The sequence below is a fragment of the Leopardus geoffroyi genome, chromosome B4 (genome assembly GCF_018350155.1).
Source record: "Leopardus geoffroyi isolate Oge1 chromosome B4, O.geoffroyi_Oge1_pat1.0, whole genome shotgun sequence".
Lineage (NCBI taxonomy): Eukaryota > Metazoa > Chordata > Mammalia > Carnivora > Felidae > Leopardus > Leopardus geoffroyi.
The window spans coordinates 3,877,869-3,891,331 of NC_059341.1; the positions used below are offsets into that span (position 1 = coordinate 3,877,869).

At 48.0% G+C, this 13,463-nt stretch overlaps 1 long non-coding RNA gene across 1 annotated transcript; it reads left to right on the top strand.

Moving 5' to 3' along the window:
* Positions 1 to 5,225: 5,225 nt before the first annotated feature.
* Positions 5,226 to 11,379, top strand: LOC123590524. Its single transcript, XR_006708821.1, has 3 exons — positions 5,226 to 5,465; positions 9,617 to 9,778; positions 11,127 to 11,379. It is a non-coding gene; the product is annotated as an uncharacterized LOC123590524 (long non-coding RNA).
* Positions 11,380 to 13,463: the final 2,084 nt, after the last annotated feature.

Below are 13,463 nucleotides of genomic sequence, written 5' to 3' on the forward strand. Positions count from 1 at the left end.
AACTATTTACTACATGATCTCTGTTTTCTTTTCTTTCTTTTTTTCTTTTTTAATAATTCTTTTCTGTTCCTTCAGTTAGCTTTGTTCTTCTCCAGATTCATACTTTTATTGGCTCATCTTGGTCCTTCATTTTAGATACTGTAGTTGTTTTTCAAATATCTGGATTATTTGTTCATTTTTGTGAGTCATAGGTTCCTTGGTCTTCTGTTCTTTTTAAGAAAAGTGGATGTCTGCCAAGCTGGAGGCTCAGGGAGGCTGCTGGAGCAGTTCCGGTCACGCCCGGAGGCCCGAGAGGCAGGGGAGCTGATGGTGTAAGCCCCGGTCCAAGGGCAAGAGAAGATCTACGTCCCAGTTCAGGCAGAGAAAACAGGTTCCCCCTTCATATGCCTTTATGTGCTATCCAGGCCCCCATGGCATTGGATGAGGCCCCCACACTGCAGAGGACCATCTTCGTTACTGTTAACTTCCCCCAAAAACACACGCCCGGAAATAATGCTTTGGCAGGACCCCAGTTGAGCTGACACATAAAATTAACCATTACATCCCCACAATCTAGATGTCAAAGCTGGCCAAGAAAATGTCAAATACAGGCCAGGTAAAAGGACAGTTCTTGGAAAAGGGGGAACAGGTGGCTTCAGAAGCCCACCAAAGGAGAAAAGGAACCTTATATTCCTGAATTGAATTAATTAAAGTGTGTGGAGCTAATGGAAATGCTATGCATTATCCGATTAGGGTCCGCTGCAGATTGCATGATATCACACAATACCAGAGTCTCTGATACAATGAAACGCCTTTTTGGGTGCAAAATTAGGATCATTAAATGACACAGAAACAAAATCAAAGACTAGAAGAAGCTAGACTGAATGAGGTTGGGGACATTTCCATTAGCCACGTCTACACTTTTGCTCCGTCAATTCTTTAATCAGAAGAGATCAAAGTCAGTACCAAACACTCCCCATGTGTCACTGCAATCATTGCCTTTATAAAACACATGATTAAATTAAGCATTTGGTGAAGTCCTTCTGCAGTGAGTTCAGGGAACTTTCAATGATTCTTCTTTCAATGTCCTTTTAAAACCTCAAATTCAAGAACTTTCTTTTCTATTGTGCTGCCTCGGGCAGAATTCAACTTGAAAATTACAGGTAAAACACTGGTGCTCAGAGTGAGCAGACAAGAAAAGTGGTCCCTTAGAACATACCTACCTTTTTAAACGTATTACCCTCTGACCGTATCACATATTTGATGCGTGGTTAATTCAACAGCCTGAATGTTCCTGAGCTTGGATTCGAGCAGCTCCAACAGATGGGCTGCTGACCCAGCTTTAAAGAATCTCCAACTCTATGTAATTTTATGTCGCATTTTCCGGGTTTTGCATTTTTCTGCTAGGGGTTGCAAGGAGTCTTACTCCAGAGAGGTTTGAGAACCGCGAGGGGGAAAATTGGGGAAAAATGAGTTAAGTGATGTAAAAGTGTAGGAAAGGGGTTTTCTTTTAATCAGTAGCAAGTACCCTGAAGCTTTGCTCTGGAAATGGAAGGAAATGATGATTTTGAAAGGTGTAAAAAGGAGGAATAAGCAAGGGATACGGCCGACAATCACCCTCTGTCCTGGCGTTACTCCATCCCACCAGAAACAGTGGGCAGGGAGCCTCCCCATCAGCCCCATGGGCATCCAGCCTGGAAAAGGCAAGGGTGGCCGAGGGTCGGAGAGGCCACCCTCTGCACAGCGACAGAGGACAGCTGAACAGCGGTTTGACTACCATAACCCTCGATGAGGAACATCTTCTAGAAGCCGGGCGGCACCATTCAAGTACAACCACCAAAACTGTAATTTCACTAATGAACATTGAATCCCACTCTCCCATAGCATGCTCTTTGCTGCTCTGCCCTATGTAATGTTTTTAAGAGAAGCTGGTTCTACAACATACCTCTTGGATCTTGACGTACGGTTCGAATTAGAGGTGACGTTTGGTAAACATTATCTCCAGGGACCTTGTAGCCTGTCCTTTGGAACCAGGCTGATCAACTCTGTTAGTCTTAAAATGCAAATCAAACCCAAGAAGGAGCCGTGGGTTTACCTGGTGCCATGGCACCTCGCAGGAGGAATTCCTGTGCCCAATCCAATTGGAACAGAAAAAGAAGCCCGACGACAGGGGAGATTGGAGGTAGGTCTCCCACCAGCCGGCACAGTGCGATCCTGGCCCCCCCGTGGCCTCTGGATTCCCTTCCGCGTTTACTTCGCTGGAATCCCTGATTGTTTCCCTCTGTCTGCACAGTCTCTCACTGCCTGGTGATCACTGTCTTGCCGTGGAGTAGATGTGTATGCATCTAGTCACCTGAGGGGAGGGGGGACAGGATGCCTGGGTCCATCGAGCTGTCTTAGTTGTCTGTGAGCATATGTCTATGTCTCTCCAGGAGACCCTCCTATTGGCAGCTACAGCTATTTACTGATGGCTTAAGGACGGGGAGTATTGCACTGAGCTACGTCTAAGTGGCTACGGATTACAAGACGCATCCCGATGCCAAACATGATGCATCGTACGAATACGTGCGTCATCTGAGTCGATGGAGAAACCGAGAGACAAGAAACTCATTCGGCCAAAGTACAGACTAGTGGCGTGTGGCCGCTGCAGTGTGGACTGGGTCCACGTACGCCGGCATCGAATTGCTATGTTATGTGTGTTGTGTTGTGTTTTCACTATTTTCCCGCTTCATGGAGGTATGACGGGTCTACAGAAGGTGAACACAATTAATGTACAAAATATGATGTGTTAAGACCTATATGTACACTTTGTGTTATTATCACCATGGTCTAGTAGAAAACAGAACAGGCTTCAAAACAGTATTGTGCTGTGATCTCTCTCTCTTTTTTTTAAAGAAAGAAACATTTGTGAACATCAAACATATCTGAGTCGGGGAGAACCAAAGTCCAACAGTCTGAGGTTATGATTTCTGGAAAGTGGCATGTTTTGGGGTGGTGGGCAGGTTATGTGTGGATTTATATTTCTGTGTGTGTGTGTGTGTGTGTGTGTGTGTGTAGACTTTTTGTTCCTCACACTGAATATATAGGCTTTTACTGTAAAAGCGTATCAGTGTGGAAAAAAACCCCACTATGATCTACATTTCCAGTTTTGTTAACCAGCATTTACTTTATGTGGATACAGTGTTGAGAACAAGAGTAAAGCAGATTCTGGTTTCCTCAGAGTCGCGGTCAAGGCTGAGACGGGCGCCGGAGGGAACACGCAGCTCCAAGCCAGACACAAGTCTGAGGGCAGAGGAGGAGTGTGCCCGGCGGGAGGGTGGGGAGGGGGCTTAGAGAAGCTCCTGGAGGCCACGGCATCTGGGAGGGGCATCGGGGGGAGCCGCGATACCCTGGGGGGTGGGGACCAGGGGCAAGGGTGAAGCAGGTTCCGTCTGGGGAGCGAGCGGGGGGGTTTAGGACTTAGGGGTCTGAAGTGTCTCCGAGACGTCAAATGAGATGTCTAGCCCCCTTCTGAAGCTCCGGGGACTGGCCTGACTTGGTGAAGAGTGGAGCCTCCTTGGGAGGGAGGAGGAGGCAGAGTGAGGGGGACTTGCAGGGGGAGGCGTGGAGGGCATGTAGGCTGGGGACCGGCCTGAGCGGTGTCCAGATGGCCTGAGGTGACCGTGGCAGCCGCGGTCAGCAATGGACGCCGTGGGTGCTGCTGGGCGCTGAGCTAACCCATTCCCTGTCGTGACATGTGGGTGTTTTGTGAGGTTTTGGGGGGGCAGCCGCACTGGGAGGGTGGAGGCCAGAGTGGGGGTGAGGACAAGGTGTCCGTGCCTGGTCACGGATGCCCTCCTGCCATGACCGTGCCTTGGGGGCCGGCGTCACGGCGGGGAGCCTGAGGAGGACACAGAAGGCCCAGGCCACTCACACGGCCCTGAGCACAGGGGCTCATGTCACACAGACCTCTGATGTGTGGCACTGTTTCTCGGGCAGATTTGGGGTCACCCCACAGGGGTTTCCATCGATGTCACTGTTCCCAGAGCCCAACACCGCTTCCCCACCTCCAGGCTGAGCACCGGGAATACGCCAACCACTGACACAAAATCCAAAAACACACTTCTCTGTGCGCCTGGGGGGCTCAGTCGGTTAAGCATCCGACTCTTGGTTTCGGCTCAGGTCATGATCTCTCAGTTTGTGGGTTCAAGCCCCACATCAGGCTCTGTGCTGAGCCTGCTTGGGATCCTCTCTCTCTCTCCCTCTCTCTGCCCCTCCCCTGCTTGCTCTCTCCGTCTCTCAAAAACAAAAACACACTTCTCTCTTTGTGACACGGTGGCTAGGACGCACGCTAGATGCACGAATGCACGTGGCCAAGCCCGTTAACCCAAGCTGTTGTCTCGGAAGGGTCTCGAGTTGAAAACACACGGGACAACATTTTCTTTATCTGTTCAACAAACACGTGTGGGACACACCTACCGAACACAAGGTGCGGCAGGGGACAGGGGCGGCTGGGGGCCAGGACTCCCGTGGGCCCCGAAGGCCCGTGCCCGGAGGCAGACCGGCACCTTCCACGCTCACGGCGGCACCGAGAAGTGTGTGCAAACCCACGTTCCGCCTCTGCAGAAACCTGACGCGGATCCGGGAGAGGCTTCACCCCCTGTGCCAACAGCCCACGGAGCTTCGCGAGGAAACCGAAATCGGGAGGTGTCTCGGTCCGAGGAAAACCCAACAAGACCCTGACCGAGAACCCCAATACTCTGGGAACGGAAGGCAGGCGCGTTATTTCCCTCTCACGTACCAGGGACCCGTCCCCCCTGCAGGGCTTGTTAGGCCGGAGGCCGCTGGGCCACCCCGGAATTTCTCCTCCAGCCAGCCTGAGGGAGGGCCAGAGAACGCACACTCCTCACAGGCTATTCCCGAGAACTGTACCTTAAGAACCGCGATCCTGGGATATTCTTGTCAGTTGCAAGGTTGGCGTCTCCGGGGTGCACACGGCAGGGGAGGAGGCGCCCGGGCCTAGCCGCGTTCTGGGCCTGCAGGGAAAAATGCATGTGTTCCGTGAGCAGAGCTGCCTTCACGGCCATGCCGGGAGGCTACCGGACGCCAAAGCCAAGGCCGAGTGCTGAGCTACAAGAAATATGCATTTGGTCTTCACCCTGTTCCTGGCACAGAATTCCTAAAACCCTGGGGAACTTCTAAGTGAAAAGAGCTTCAAGGTGTCTTTTGTTATGTTAACGCGTGACTTCTGGAAGCGCCCCGGGGCGGGAGGGGGGGATGGGTAGGTTCCCGAGTCACAGGTTTCCTGATGAATCCCTGGCTAGATCGGCTGGCAGAGGGCAGCACACAGAGGGCCGCACACTGAAGTGGCAGGGTCCAGGGGTTACAGCCGAGACAGGAGGATCCACAACACTGCAAACAGTTCCTACGGATCCTTTAAGGAAAATGTTTGCTCCTGCCCTGTGCCGCTGGATGCCGGAAACAGGCGTGTCCTCCGTGGACAGCAGGTGAGTTGGGCCCTTTGCCCGTACTGGCTGCTGTGTTTCTGATTATGCCCATCATCACGCTGACGACTTTTCTGCCAGGAAGATGCTTTTCACCCAGGAGGTCAGTCAGGTGTTGCTTCGAAAATGCAGAGCTTTATTGCTTATTCCCAGTAGAGGTCGAAAGATGGCTGTGTAGCGACGTTAAATGTTAGGAAATAAATTGTCAATGGATACTTGCTTTTTTAAAAGTTTATTTATGCATTTTGAGAGAGACACAGAGAGAGCTTACGTGCAGGAGGGGCACAGAGAGAGAAAATCCCAGGCAGGCTCCACAGTCAGCGTGGAGCCCGACAAGGGGCTTGATCCCACAAACCAGGAGATCGTGACCTGAGCCGAGGTCAAGAATCTGATGTTCATGGGGCAACTGAGTGGCTCAGTCACTTCGGCTGATCCCACGGGTCGTGGGTTTGAGCCCCGCATCGGGCTCTGTTGACAGATAGCATGGAGCCTGCTTTGGATTCTCTGTCTCCCTCTCTCTCTGTCCCTCCCCCAGCTCGTGTGCTCTCTCTCTCAAAAATATATAAACATGAAAAAAACAAGAGTTGGACACTCAACCATCCTAGCCACCCAGGCGCCCCAGTAGACACCCATTGTTTTTACCGTGATCACTGCTTTCATTGCTCATAGACCCACTGACCGTCCCCTTCATTACCAGAGTACTCAGGTGTCCCGACTGCTCCTGCGACATTGCAAACCTTAGACTTCGGATAAGCCCCGAGGCCCTTACTGTTTCATACTATGAATTAGGTCATGCTGATGATAGTTGTCTAGGTAAGAGCATTCACACAGGTTTTTGGACAGAATTTACAATAAAACTGAGATGCATTTGCGTCTTCGTGGCCAGTTCTGAGTATGAACTAGGGTTATCCTAGCATTCCAGGAATCCAAGAATTCCTTTCTTTGAGGACACTGGGGGATGTTCAGCTCAGCAGCCGGCGGTGACCTTGAAGACGTCTGCCACACTGAGCCTTGTGCACTCTGGCTCTGGTCCTGTCTCCCTCTCAGCCAGTCCTGCCAAGAGACATACTGCAAAGAATATGTTTGTGGCCAAGGGGTGTGAAGGCAGGTGCAGGAGAACCGGCCAGGGGGTGCTGAGTGTTCACTCCTGTTTTTGTCCTTCGTTTCGTTTATGCTGGCATCGCCTGCCCACTGCTCAGTCCAGGTAAACATATCCTGAAGACAATGTAACTATGAATCCATCACTCATTTGTTGGCCACATCGTGGAGGGTATACTACCTTCTAGGAGCCCCATAAAATTTACCAGGTGAGTCTCCGGGCGTGTCCGGAATCGCACAACAGAGAGAAACTGCATTGGGTTTTGCCTGCAGGCATCCTGGCCACAGCACCCGACTTCCTCAGTGCCCATTCCTGAGGATGGCCGTCGGAAAGAGATGTTGTCTGCGGACCAATCTGGTAGGAGGCGGAGCTAGCATTCAGCCACTTTGTGCCCATGTGTCCTTTCTGGCGTTCTCCCGGTGTCTTTCCTGACTGATCCGCCGTGGCCACCACGGTCTATTACTCTAGACACATCGTCTGACTTTTTTTATTATTATTTTTTTAATAGGAGGGGGAGAGAGACAGAGACAGAGACAGAATCTGAAGCAGGCTCCAGGCTCCGAGCTGTCAGCACAGAGCCCGACGTGGGGCTCGAACTCAGGAGCTGTGAGATCATGACCTGAGCCGAAGTCGGACGCTTAACTGACTGAGCCACCCAGGCACCCGTGTTTTCTGACTTTTAAATGGATAGCCAACATGTGATGGGAATTAACCGACAGTGACAAATGTACGTGTTCTCTGATGTGTATTGATCCAGGTTGGATGGAGAAAATCGTGAGTTGTGTTTCTATGTTTATCCATTCTGCAAAAATTAACTTCATATTGTTAAAACATATAAATGTACCTCGAGTTGTACATCGTTGACAAGATTAACCACCCTTCCATTAGTCGTCTGTGTCCTTTGCTTGCTGCAAAACAGCAGATATGCATTTTCCTTTCATCCTAGTGAAAGCTGGCTAGCAAATGAATTCTCAGAGTTGACCCGCGTTGCCCTGCAAGCTTATAGAAAATGCCTTTATTGCAGGCACCAACTGGGTGGCATACTTCTGTATTGGTTAGAGGTGTTTTGCAAGCAGTTTTGTATCATAAATGTGAAACTAACTATGGTGGATTATGTTACTGGTCGTTATTGTTATTTTATATGAATAGATGCTCGTCAAAATTCACCCTATCCCAGATATTAAAATAGATACATTTAAGACCTCAGACACCTGGATAGGAGGTGGGAAGCCTGGATGGGAAAAGCCTATTTAATTCGTGGGGCTGTCTGCTCTGTTAGTTTATCTTTATCTGAGATGTAATTTACGGAGAGCTGCTTGTGCCTCAAGGAGAATAATTAGAATCAAGATGTGATTGTTAATGTTTATTTATTTTGAGAGATAGAGAGAGAGAGACAGAGTGTGAGCAGGGGAGGGACAGAGAGAGAGAGAGAGAGAGAAAGATGCAGAATCCGAAGCAGGCTCCAGGCTGTCAGCACAGAACCCGACACGGGGCTCGAACCCATGAACTGTGAGGTCATGACCTGACCGAAGTGGGATGCTTAACTGACTGAGCCATCCAGGTGCCCCAAGATATGATTTTTAAAAATTTATTAATATTTTTATTTTGTAGTGCTTGTACTCGTCTGGGTTTTTTTGTGTTCTAATGGAGAAAAAAAATATCATCAGGGTCTGAGCTAAAGAATCTTGAGAGAATCTTTCCTGGGGCGCCTGCGTGGCTCAGTCGGTTAAGTGCCTGACTGTTGATTTGGGCTCAAGTCATGATCCCAGGGTCATGGGTTTGAGCCCCAAGCCAGGCTCCACACTGGGCATAGAGCCTGCTTAAGATCCTCTCTCTGCCCCTCCCCCGTGCAAGCACACTCACATGTTCTCTCTCTCAAAAGAAAGTATCTAGGTCTTGCATTTTCAGAGAGAGTACAGTTTTAACCAGTGCTATTTTAAATGTTTTTGTACAAATGTTCAATTGTGTAATTATATGATGTTAAATGGATGCATATTGGTAATAAAATGCCTTACTCTGCAGTCTTGAATTTGAAGTACGTTATTTGAAATTTATTTCAACGTATTTAGACGGTGATTATTGAGTACCGTAAAAGCCCGTTAAAAAAGTGCTTCTCTGTGCTGTATGTTCAAGTTTATCTCCAAGTCAGACCATGCTGCTTCTCTCTCTAATACACACAGTATAATGATCTCCCTTTAGATAATGCAACTACACCCGGTATGATTACAAGCAAAACGTGTCATTTTAAAAAAGATTTCTAGGATTTGTCTTCTGGCAATATCGAATTCCGACTTGTAACTAGGCAGTCAGAATTATCTATTGCAATTCCAATCACTGAACAATGTTCTCTTGTGTTTGTGTATCAATCGTATGGGAGCTGTAACAGTGTGGACGCTGCACAAATGCTTTAAAGTAAACGGGTTAATGGAAATAGAGACAGTTCCGTTAGTGAAAGGGTTTTGAATCTGCATCTCGGAGCCTGTAATTTGCAATTGTTGTTACCCACAAAGTTTGTCTTATCGTCCTGGCGCATTTCTATTTTTTTCTTAAAAAACGACTAATTCATTCTTTAGCCTGTTTTCAAACTTTTGGGCACTGGTTTCTTTCATACTCTATCAATAGATGACTCATGCCAGTCATGTAGATTAGATACCAGGTGTGTCCATCACAAGAGCCAAATATTTCTACTGAATATGGTTTTTTTGAGGTTTGGATTATATACTTGCTGTTGAGTCCCATGGGTTAGACACTGGTTTCCTAGAACCACATCTATTTCATGCTGTCAGCCTAAAACAAAACAAAAAAAATAATACCCAAATAAAAAATATGAGCATAATCTGTAAAGATGTGCCCATGTACGTGTGTGTAAAAACTGCCAAATCGTTGTTGTTGCTTTAAGTAACAACAGAAAGGTCCACCATCATCACTTCAACCGTGTTTAGCAGGTGTGAAGTCCTTCCCCGGTCTGTGGGATCCTCGCTTGGATGATCTAAGATCGAGATGCCGACTGTAGACTCTTCAATTAAGATGATTTACTATCTTTATATTTTCATAGCCTGAATTCGTAACATTATAATCAAGATGCAGCAGTGGAAGAGAAAATAATGCGTGACCGCACGGAGAAGAGACGCAAGTCTGACACAGGTTGAAACCGGGCTGACCCACGTGGAAATAAGTCCACAGCACGCGCCTCAGGAGTAGCGGGGAAGTCATTATGGTACGATCAATGAAGGCTCCTGTTATCTTTTTATGCATGGTAATCTGTTAAAGGGTATCGTGCATGAGAGTATTATTGCCTAAACGTCACAAATATAAACATATTTCAACTTATTTTTAGAGAGTAATTTTGTGTTGTTAATAGTGCTAAAAATTAACTGGCATTAAAATGGAACTAAGCTTCTGAATAAAATTTAGGGCACAGTACACATAACACCCACCACGCACACACACACACACATCAGTGCACACACAACACGCTCTCTTGCTGTAAGAGTTTGGAAGTTGAAAAAAATACGTATATACTTTCAAAATCCTGAGGTCAAACATAATTCTGGGGTCAAAACATACTCTTGCGACTGTGCACGACATATTGAAATAAAATATGTTTTACGGGGGTCCAAGCAGGAGCAAAAAGCAGTGCTTAAAAATCTTGGTATTTGAAAGATGAATTTATGGCCGCCTAAATCCTCGAGTGGGAAGACTGAAATGCCTTTATTTCGACTGCTCGTTGCCTGCAAAAAGCCACCAGCATGATGAAGAGCCGTGGAACTCTTCTGGAAGCGTTCTTCTACTGTATAAAAACTGTGGCCGCTCTTTTCTTCCTCAATCCCCGCCCCCACCTCGTCAACATCCTTATCACATGTTCTCTGGCCCAGTCGCTTCGAGTCAGGCACTAACCACACTGCCTTTTGTCCTCTGGCAAAGATAATGCATCTGGGTTTCCTTAGTGACATTCTAAACACAGGTCTTGTCCTTCTGTACGGAGCACACAGTCTGGGTGGATGCCTGATGTGTGCGAGGCCCCCACCCCCATCTACACACCACGCTGGCTCCCAGGGTGGCCTCTGCGCTCCGTCCAGCCTGGCATTGTCAGGGGTGGGGGCGCTGCGTGAGGTCCTGAGGTCGCTCTCCAGCGTCCTGCCCCACAGCCACAGGGGGCTTTTGTGCCCTGCCTTCTTGATTTGCTTCTACTTTCTGTTGTTGCCATCTGAGTAAGTTACACCGTGAAGAAAGTCTGCCTCCGGGAAGAGGCAGCCGGAGTGCCTACTGAGAATTTTACGTGCATAAATGTGGGGCCAGGGAGACTCGGGGTTTGGGAGAAGGCAGGGGGGAGGGGGAGGCATGTCGGATGCTGTGCCCCGCTATGAAAATACCAAGAGATGGGGCTGGGAAGGTGGGCAACAGGAAGAGGAATGCAGTTATGACTGCTCTCATCAAATTCTGTCCCCGCAGACTGATGTCAGGAAAAAATCTATCAGAGAAACAGAGTCCTGAGGTCTCTGGAAAGTAGGGATTTCGGAGGTCATCGGGAGATGGGAGTCAATAATATTTATGCTTCTTTTCAGCTAAGAGAATCACCGTGTGATCATTTCTGCAGGACACCTGCAGCCCCGGCTTTTGTCAACGGCACCACGGACACAAACAAAACACACGCACTCACTTCCCACCGGGATGTGACATTCTGGACCAGCCCTGAATGCGGGCACGTGTGGGAGATGTGGAAGCTGACGACTTCAGGCAAGACTCTTCCCCTCTCCTCCGTGGCTTCCTCAGTGGGCTGTCCGGGAGGGGCTGAGAGAGAATGTCGGCCGCTAAAAGCCTGACCGTCTCTAAGTGTGCTTGGGGGTGAGGGCGAGGGGAGGGAGAACCGTGAGCCATCACTATTCTGAGGCCGATGTAACCAAATGCCTAGGGGGAAATCTGGCTCTCAGATAGGCTGGCGCTTAAACATGAATGATATACATGTTACTCATGGTACAGCGGAGGGAAAGACATCACTCACAGGAAGTGATTACAGTTCTTTATCTTCTGGGCCCCAGTCGCTAAGGAAATTCTGACTGAGTGAGCCAAAGAAATCAGTCCCTTTGGAGTTCAGGCTAGTTAGTCATGACAGCTCGTGTTTGCTGTTATTAATAGCGACCGCATTTACCAAGCGGACAGACCTGCAGACCTAAGCACAAGTCTGTGTGCACGAGCTTGCTTTGATGCACATTTGAGGTAAACACAGCCCAGCCTCATTTTTCAAATAAAGAAATCGAGAGCCTCAGTCCGGCAGGAAGGAAGATTCCAATGGAGGCTTTCGAAGTTCGAGTGCCATTCCTTCTGCTCTTAGAGCTCTTTGGCTTAGACGCGGGCCTCTGTGAGCCTTCTCGCGGTCATGCCAGCGCAGGCCAGGCACTGGTCATGCCGTGCCACGCGGTCAGACTCGTTCGTACGTGCTAGCGGCAGGTGCCGTGAGCCCCCGAGTTTTAGTCAGAAGAAAAATGCCAAATCATGTTTGACTTTTACCAACAAGTCTCCTCGGGCCTGGAGCGGGAGCTGTCTTCCGGCATAATTAACTCAGAAGACGTGCGTGTCTCTGGGAGCTAGAGGGCTTGACGGAGGTCCTGATGTAGATGAATGTCACATACTTTCATAAGGCTGCTTTATTCCTTTTTAAAATGTCATCTCGGGAATCGTTCATTTTTCCGGAGATGGGCAGCTTTTATTTCCACTGGCAAACACACGGTTTTACACGGGATGTCTTTCAGTCTTGGCGAGGCAACGAGAGAAGAAGAAACACAGGACTTGTTTAGGGCTGCAGTGATAACTGATTGAACGTTAGCTTCACTGTCAAAATCAGAACTTTCCCATACTATCTGAGGAATGAAAACACATCCTGATTAGTAATCCTCACCAAGTTCGGAAGGTTAGAGGTGATTCAGTCTCCGTGAATGTGGTCTGGTCGTATTTTAAGAAGGGCCTCTGAATCATGTGGAGTTGTGTCAAGATATGTGTGATGTTATGTTATTTTAAAAAGGCAGCTTGGAGAGAGGAAATTGAACCATCTTTTTTCAAAAAACTCTGCCCTTTAATGGAAGAAAAGGGCAGGTCATTTCCCACACATCTCACTTACTCTGTGCAATGTGGGCTGTGATGTATTTTTACCACAGACATATTCTTAATGTGCTCTCATATAACCTTACTTACTTAGGGTATTTTAAGTTTGTAACTTGAGTTGTTCTTACTTAATATTTATTGATAGATGTGATTAAATGCATGACTTATAATCAAATAAAATTTACTACTGATCTATTTTTCTCTCGATGGCTTAGCCATCTGGAGGGATGGCTGTATAGACATATGTACTGTTGTATGAATATAAAAAATGCATAATTCTAAGTGAACCTCTTAACTTTGCTCAACTCAGAAAAAGAGGAATAGAATCCATCTTCTTTATCTTCCTGAGTTGTAACAACATATTTGAAAGTCCTCGGAAAGTAACAAAACAGTGCTGGTGGGTCAGACAACAGCTAGGTCAGGAGACCCTGTTAGGCTGGTTGGTAACTTGATGGCTCAGAATCAGGTATATATTATCTATTGCAGCCCCGTGAGGTGAAAGGCATCCCGGGGTGGGGGTGGGGGGGCAGGGAGGGGCTGGCCTCATGTGGTAAATCCACTCTGGGTTCATCATTGAGTCGATCTGTCAAGCAAATTGTTGGAGGCATTCCTAGCTCCTCAACAGAAACCCTGAGCCAGTGAACCACTCTCAGTAGATTCACCATGAGCCAAACTTCGAATTCGTCCTGTCTTAATCCCATATGTTAAGATAATTGCCATTCTTATTCTCGAGATTGCTGTTGATACAAATTGTCCGTCGTGCAACTCTTTTGGTGTGTACCACACCCCATCACAGATTTGGG